General features: G+C 43.2%; 1 non-coding gene across 1 annotated transcript; it reads left to right on the top strand.

The window, feature by feature from the left end:
- The first annotated feature begins 549 nt into the window (after nt 1–549).
- Nucleotides 550–621, top strand: TRNAC-ACA. Its single transcript has one exon. It is a non-coding gene; the product is annotated as a tRNA-Cys (tRNA).
- The last annotated feature ends 7,123 nt before the right edge of the window (nt 622–7,744 follow it).

Below are 7,744 nucleotides of genomic sequence, written 5' to 3'. Positions count from 1 at the left end.
CCGTCCCTCCCACTTCTGCGCCTGCTCTTCTGGCTCCCGCCTCTTGGCAGCTTGTCCACGATTGAAAAGAATGATTCAGACTGAAGTTGCTGTTGTCTGCACAGCTTCTGAAGGCCTCCAGCGTGCTCAGGCAGGACGGGACTGTCGGTGGATCCTACCTGAGGCTGAAAACATGCACGCACATAGAAGGGCAACCCTAGCAGGCCACGCGGGGCCGGAAGGTGACATATCACATAAAATAGAAGGAATATGTGATGGTCTTGATAATGCATGCTCTTCAAATATGGTGGTGCCACAGAAAGTACTCTCACCTCCATAGCTCATTCTGCTCGATGCCAGAAAAGAGAAAAGTGATCACACACACAAAAAAATCTATGAATACATTCTACTCAGCAAAATATGTAATGCCAGATTGACGGGAGAAATTGTTGACTGGCCTCCCAATGAAATATGGCAATTAGGATTACCCAGCTTTGCTCGAAAATCTCTTTGTGTTTTCCAGAGTTTTCTTGCTTTCCAGCAGCTTCTTCTTTTGCTGAGAGCTAGGCTTCCCTGGTGGCTCAGACGGTAAAGTGTCTGCCTACAATGCAGGAGACCCAGGTTCGATCCCTGGGTCGGGAAGATCCCTTGGAGAAGGAAATGGCAACCCACTCCAGTATTCTTGCCTGGAAAATCCCATGGACAGAGGATCCTGGTAGGCTACAGTCCAGGGGGTCCCAAAGAGTCGGACACGACTGAGCGACTTCACTCACTGACTCCCTTCCTAACTGAATCTGTTCTCAGGAAAGGACCTAAATCTGAGCCAATTACTTATCTGCTGTGCTCATTTGATGTTCTCTGTTGTTCATCTACCACGTTGTCTCATAATCATCTATTTTATTGTACGATCTCCTCTATCTCACTATGAGAGTCTTGAACTAAGGACCAAGCCTCATTCATTTTTGTAATGCCAACACTTGATATGGTCTTGATAGATGTACAGTCAACTAATGCTTGTTGGCTATATGAATGAGAGTGACTAAGAGTGACTAATAGCTTCCCTTCTCCCCATGCCCTGGGTGTTTTATTATGAACCAGGTCAAAGTCATAAACTAAATGAGTTGAACTCTGAAAGTAGAATTTCAGGCATCAGGGGAACTAGTAGAGGCAAGAAGGTCATAAGAGAGTGATATTGGCCAGCTACCCCTGGAAAATGACACCATTCAGCTGCAGTGGGGAAACGTGGGTTTAAGAGTCAAATCATAAATTTGGAAAATGACTCTACCTTACCATTCATTGTCTGAGAAATCCTAGGCAAAGTGCTTAATCTCGTTAGCCTCAGTTTCCTCATCTGTAAAATGAGACACACGCGTACATGAAAAGACAGTATATAAGAAGTATCTGGCACATAGCATGTGGTGGTGATCAGCACTTTGCCTATTTATTAGGCAGGCACAGTCTCAGGGAATAATCATGATGACCAAAAGGCTGGTGCAGGATATTCACACTTAGGTTACTACGGTAATTCACCAAACACCTGCAGCCCGCTTGCTCTGCTGTTGTTTAGTTGCTCAGTCATGTCCAACTCTTTGTGACCCCATGGACTGTAGCCCACCAGGCTCCTCTGTCCATGGGATTTCCCAGGCAAGAGTACTGGAGTGAGCTGCCATTCCCTTCTCCAGGGGACCTTCCCCACCCAGGGATCAAACCCGCGTCTCCTTCATTGGCAGGCATGTTCTTTGTCACTGAACCACCAGGGAAACCCCCCTGCTTGCTACTGTGACCCAAAGGTTTCAAGAGACTTGCTTTTAAATCAGAAATCTTTGTCCACTCTCTCTTTTTAAGTCTAAATTATCTCTACAATACTCCTGTTTGGGGCTTGTCTAACCTTGGCAGAAACACTTCCAGAGACAGGAATTCAGCAATACCTCAGTTCAGTTCAGTTCACTCACTCAGTCGTGTCCGACTCTTTGCGACCCCATGAATCACAGCACGCCAGGCCTCCCTGTCCATCACCAACTCCTGGAGTTTACTCAAACTCATGTCCATCGAGTCGGTGATGCCATCCAGCCATCTCATCCTCTGTCGTCCCCTTCTCCTCCTGCCCCCAATCCCTCCCAGCATCAGGGTCTTTTCCAATGAGTCAACTCTTCACATGAGGTGGCCAAAGTATTGGAGTTTCAGCTTTAGCATCAGTCCTTCCAATGAACACCCAGGACTGATCTCCTTTAGGATGAACTGGTTGCATCTCCTTGCAGTCCAAGGGGCTCTCAGCAATACCTAGGGAAGCCCAAATATAACTCTTAATTCTCGGAAATAAATGTTTCTTTAAAAATATTTAGTGGGAAATTATATACCCGTTTGTGGGGGAAAGTGTTTGTTTTATAACTCCAAAAAGAATCTATAATTTTCTTTTTTCTGGCCATACCATACAGCATGTGGAACTTCCCCTACCAGGAATCAAACCTGTGCCCCCTGAAGTGGAAGAAGAGTCTTAACCACTGGACCACCAGGGACATCCCAATAATCTATAACTCCCAATAACTTTCTTTACTCTCTTTGATTTGCCCCAAAAACCTTGTTGTTGACTTTGTATTTAAAAGAGTAGATGTTAGTGGGGGGTGGAGAGAAGAAATATAGCTTAAAGAAATACAGCATCCATTCATTGTACAATTTTATCGAGCAATAGTTTCCTCTAGCTCAACAAAAATAGTCATCAGCTCAAATATTTAATAACCTAGGAGACTGTTTTGTTGGTGCTTTTTCTTACCTGTAGGTTGAATCATTGCAAATATTATGCGTTGATTACTCAGCATTCTGACTGGGGAGAGCCTGCCACACCCAGCCTCTGCCAGCAACAGCTCAAAGGAGCTTTGTTAGAGCATGCTTAGAATCTCTTTCTCCGTCTCTCGCTTCTCTTCCAAGAAGATGAATTTCAGCCACAAATTCTTGAACACTCTCCCCAAATACCTACAAATCATCAAATGTTGTTTTTTTCCCACCGATCAGTGTGATTTTCACCAATGCCTATGACAGCTCCCGTGTACAATAGAGGAATAACTTGAACCTTACATGCTTCCAAAAACAAAGAAATCTCACAGAAGTCTTCCCTAGCCACTGAGGACTGTTATCACCTTTTCGCACATGGAGAAACTGAGTCAAGGAAGATAAGGCAACTCTACCTTAGAGTTTTTGACTGGAACAGAAAAAAAGTTTCCAAAACGCAAGATACACAATCCTTAACCCTATGTCCATTTCAAGAATTGAATAGCTTAATATGGCTTCATGCTCTTTGTCTTATCATCTAGTGTTTGAGAAACCTAAAATTCCATCTAGGAGAAATTTTATATGAAATGATAACCTGTTTTGGAAAATAATTTACCTGAACTAATTTATACAAATTTGAGTGAAATTCTCCTAAAAGGCAAACATAAGGGAGGGGAAAAAAAAAACTAAGTGAAAAAAGATCACGACTCCAGAGATAAATCACAGATACCCAGGTGGCATAAGTGGCAGATTTGCCTTTGAAATCCATAATAACATGGGGGAAGGCATAATCCAAGCAGAAAATTCAATATCAAAGCACCTAGATTTGGTTGATGGATCCGAGAAAACAGAGGAGACAGTGTGGGGAAGAAATCCACCTTGGAGTTGATTCTGAGCCACACTCCACTGCTCACTGGACATTAATCACTGGCAAAAAATTGACCTTCCCTGGACCTCAGAATTCTTTGCAGTAAAGAGGAGAAAGGGGTTGAACCATCGTCGTTATGTTCGTTTCAGATATAAAGGTCAGAGTGAAAGCCTACCTTTCCCTAACTGAAAAGAGCGCAATTACTCTTGAAAATGGGTAGTATGGAATACGTTTGGATGTGACATAAAAGTGAAATAAAAATTAATCATATTAGTTCATTAGTGACTGGATTTGAATTCTTTAGGTAACAGAGCTATGTGATCTGTTGACTTCACATTCAGTAGTTCAAATATCTGTGTATATAAAAGTTTACATTTTCTTTTCTTATATAATTCTTATAGGACAAAAGAAGCAAATATAAGAATCAAAGCAAATCAGGAATGCAACTTTTCCAAGATATCTAGTAAAAACTAGAATATCAACACAACTGATAGGAGTGTAAATTGGCCAACTCTTCTGGGAAATAATTTAGCAATATGTTACTTTTTAAATATTCATCTCATTCAACCCAGTAATATAGCTTTTACAAATCTTTCTTAAGGAAATAATTACAGATAAGCTCAGTGATTAGTATACAGAGATGTCTATGGTAGTATTATTTATAACAGAAAAACTAGAAATTACCTGAATGTCCATCAATAAAGGAGTAAAAAATTTTTTCTAAGAGTAATACAAGATTAAGTTACCTTGTTGCTGTTGTTGTTTAGTCACTAAGTCATGTCTGACTCTTTGCGACCTCATGGACTGCAGCCCACCAGTTTCCTCTGTCTGTGCAATTTACCAGGCTAGAATACTGGAGTGGGTTGCCATTTCCCTCTCCAGGGGAGCTTCCCCACCCAGAGATCAAACCTGAATCTCCTGCTTGTCAGGCAGAGTCTTTACTACTATGCCACCAAGGAAGCCCTTAAGTTGTCTAAGAGTAGGTAAAAAATATATATATGCATTTGTATATTTGGAAACTTTTGCTTTATGCTGTAATGCACTTAAGGTTATATGATTTGTATTAAGAGATTACGTGAGTGTGTATATGTGTGTTCTTAGAAGACAAAGAAAAAGCATAAAATAATTTTAGCAATAGTTTAATGAAATTAAAGAGGATTTTTCTTTTCTTTTATCTTTGAAATTTCCTAGTCATTATATATCATTTCTTATGATTAAACAGTTATGTTTCTTGACAAGTTACTTTCCAAAAACTGTCACAACAGGGCCTTTGCTTAATAAATCTCCTATCAATCACTACTCTGTTGTAGGAACAGATAGTGTCTATTTTAGTTGTTAATAAAGGGACAACCAGGCTTTTTAAAAAAAGAAGAAGCTGTGCTTCTTAAGAAGTTAGAAATTCCGGAGTTTCCCTTAATGACACCTAGGACCGCTCAGGGGCCCAGCAGAATCTGGGGTCACATCGCAGACCAGCAGGCTGCCCTGAGCCCTTGAGATGAGCTCGGCCAGGCAGGGCAGGCGCCGGAGGAGCTGCGGCACTGGGGCTAGTCCCACGGGACCTCCGCCCCGGGAGGCAGCACACGTGGGGACACGCCTGACCCTGTCTCCTCCTTCTCCCTCCTCCCAGGCAGCACCGCCCGCGCTGACTCAGCGGCCTCGCTGCCTGATGCAACAGAGCCTTCAAGGAGAAGGGGTGCTCCGAAGGAAGTCTGGCCGTGCCCAAGTCCTAATCTCTTGTCTCCACTTGGCAAAAACTAAGCCCACAGTGTTATATATGCACAGTGCTAAAAGCGACTGGAGGCTTCCCTGGGGGCCCAGTGGCGGAGACTCCAAGCTCCCCAGCCAGGGGCCCCAGTTAGGTCTATGGACTAAGGAACTAAGATCCCTTCGCGCTGCACTGCCAAAACATTAAAAACAAAAGAAGAAAGAAAAAAAAATGTGGTGTAAGGACTTCCCTTATATTTTGATGCTTTGCAGTTCATAGGCTTTTATTGCATATCCAGCCTTTTCCCCACAGAAATTTCATGTATATTATCTCTCTCAAAGTCAATCATGTACTATGATTCCAATTTTACAAGTGAGGAAAGTGATATTAGAAATTTAAGTAAATGCTGATTAGAAATGCTCACACCCAGATAGAGTCCAGAATGTGAGCCTGTTCAAATACTAAGCCACCCTCCACTACTAAAAACAAGCTTTTTTTTTAAATAAATACAGAGTCAAGAATGGGGGAGGGGGAATGAATGAAACAAAATACCTTATACATTTATTATCAGCTTTCTTTTCAAAGGAGATTTTGAAGGGGAAGCCCAAAGATTCGCCGCAGGCTGAACCACCCTCCTGACTCACGCGGTTATTAACGCCTTCAAGCCCAGTCCCGCCCCTCTCCGCTCGGCGCCAGGCACCGGCGGAGGGTCACGGCTGCCCGCTGTGACGTCACTCTCACTGCAGGTTTGCGCACACCCGCAACCGAACTGTGCTGTCAGCTACCCCACTTGCTAGTACTACGGAGATGCCGCATTCACCCTCCTGCAGAACATAATGCGTCCTTACTAGGAGCTTTACCTCTGCTCCTTTCAAGCGGTTAGTATTCCAGGATTGGATGCGCATCCTGGCGTTTGCCTGTTACCAGTCATGACAGCACAGGAAGAGAAGGCGGAGCCTGAGGAAAATGGGGCGAGCCTTTGAGTAGATTTGCAGTAGAAGAAGGTTGTATGAATGGCAAGATCCTTCCTCATTACCTGCCCAAAGCATGGCTTTCAGAGATGAGGAGCCATAACAACAAGGCTAGCTTTCAGTTAGGAAATAGAAAAGCTAAAAAGGTATGCAGTTCCTTTTACAAAAAAAAAGAAAAAATCAGTAAATTCCCCAGGAAAAAGTACTGGAGTGAGTAGCCATTCCCTTCTCAGGGGATCTTCCCAACTCAGGGAGCGAACCCAGGTCTCCTGCCTTGCAGGCGGATTCTTTACCTCCTGAGCCACCAAGGAAGCCTGCTGGCATATGAGTTGAGAATTAAATAGAAGAAATACAGGGTGTGAATTAAACTGAGATTTCTTACCCGATAAATGAAATCTGTAGCATCTATTTCCTGAATTAAAAGTCGGGCCTTCCCTGGTGGCCCAGGGTTAAGAATCTGCCTTCCACTTCAAGGGGTGCAGGTTCGAGGACTGGTTGGGGACCTAAGATCCCAGACGCCTCACGGCCAAAAAACAAAACACAAAAGAGAAGCGATATTGTAACAAAGTCAATAAAGGCTTCTAAAAAAAACAAAAATTCACAGTCCACAGCCGGTATTAGTGGTTCTTTTCAAGGAGGAGCTAAATTACCAAGTCATCATAAACTCATTATATGGGTTTTAGCTTAGAAGACTAGTAAGACATGTCTAACGTCAGAAAGAAGCTTCTGGGTTTCTTCCTTTGAAAAACATCTTACGTTTTTTTCTCCACGTTCTTCCACCATAGACAGCGGTGTTTGCCCTAATGAGGCTGTCTTACCCAAGGTCTAAGCAATTATATAGTCTGTTGAGACAATTAATCTGGGTGGAGAACACAAATTTTGTGTGTTCCAGCTCCAAAGCGTGGGGATTATTATTTTAACTTCAACATCTCTACCGTGAAAAATCTAAGCACCAACCCCGGCATAAAGAAGACTATTCTGGAGAACTAAATTACATCATCTCTTGTTTGATGGAGTCTCACACTTACATGTGATCTGTCAGCATGAATAGAGCATATTCAAGCCTAATGAAAATACTGTCTTTGCTTTTACAAGAAGCAATCGCATACACTAAATACTTCTAAGTTAGAGGGGAAAAAAGAGGCTCCCTAGGTGGTTCAGTGGTAAAGAATCGGCCTGCAATGCAGAAGACTCTGGTTCGACCCCTGGGTTGGGAAGATCCCTTGGAGGAGGGAATGCCAACCCACTCCAGTATTCTTGCCTGGAAAATTCCATGGACAGAGGAGCCTGGTGAGCTAAAATCCCAGGTGTCACAAAAAGTTGACCACGACTGAGTGGCTGAGCACAGCACGGAGGGAAACAGTGACTTGCAAATTCCAACCCCAGGTGTGTGTCACTGAGGAGGTAGAACCGAGGGGAAAGTTTCTCGTTCTTGTCATGCTATAGGGATATCCG

The sequence above is a fragment of the Cervus canadensis genome, chromosome 23 (genome assembly GCF_019320065.1).
Source record: "Cervus canadensis isolate Bull #8, Minnesota chromosome 23, ASM1932006v1, whole genome shotgun sequence".
Taxonomy (NCBI): Eukaryota; Metazoa; Chordata; class Mammalia; order Artiodactyla; family Cervidae; genus Cervus; species Cervus canadensis.
The sequence above is the reverse complement of the archived record's forward strand: the minus strand, read 5'-3'. Positions and strand labels throughout refer to the sequence as shown.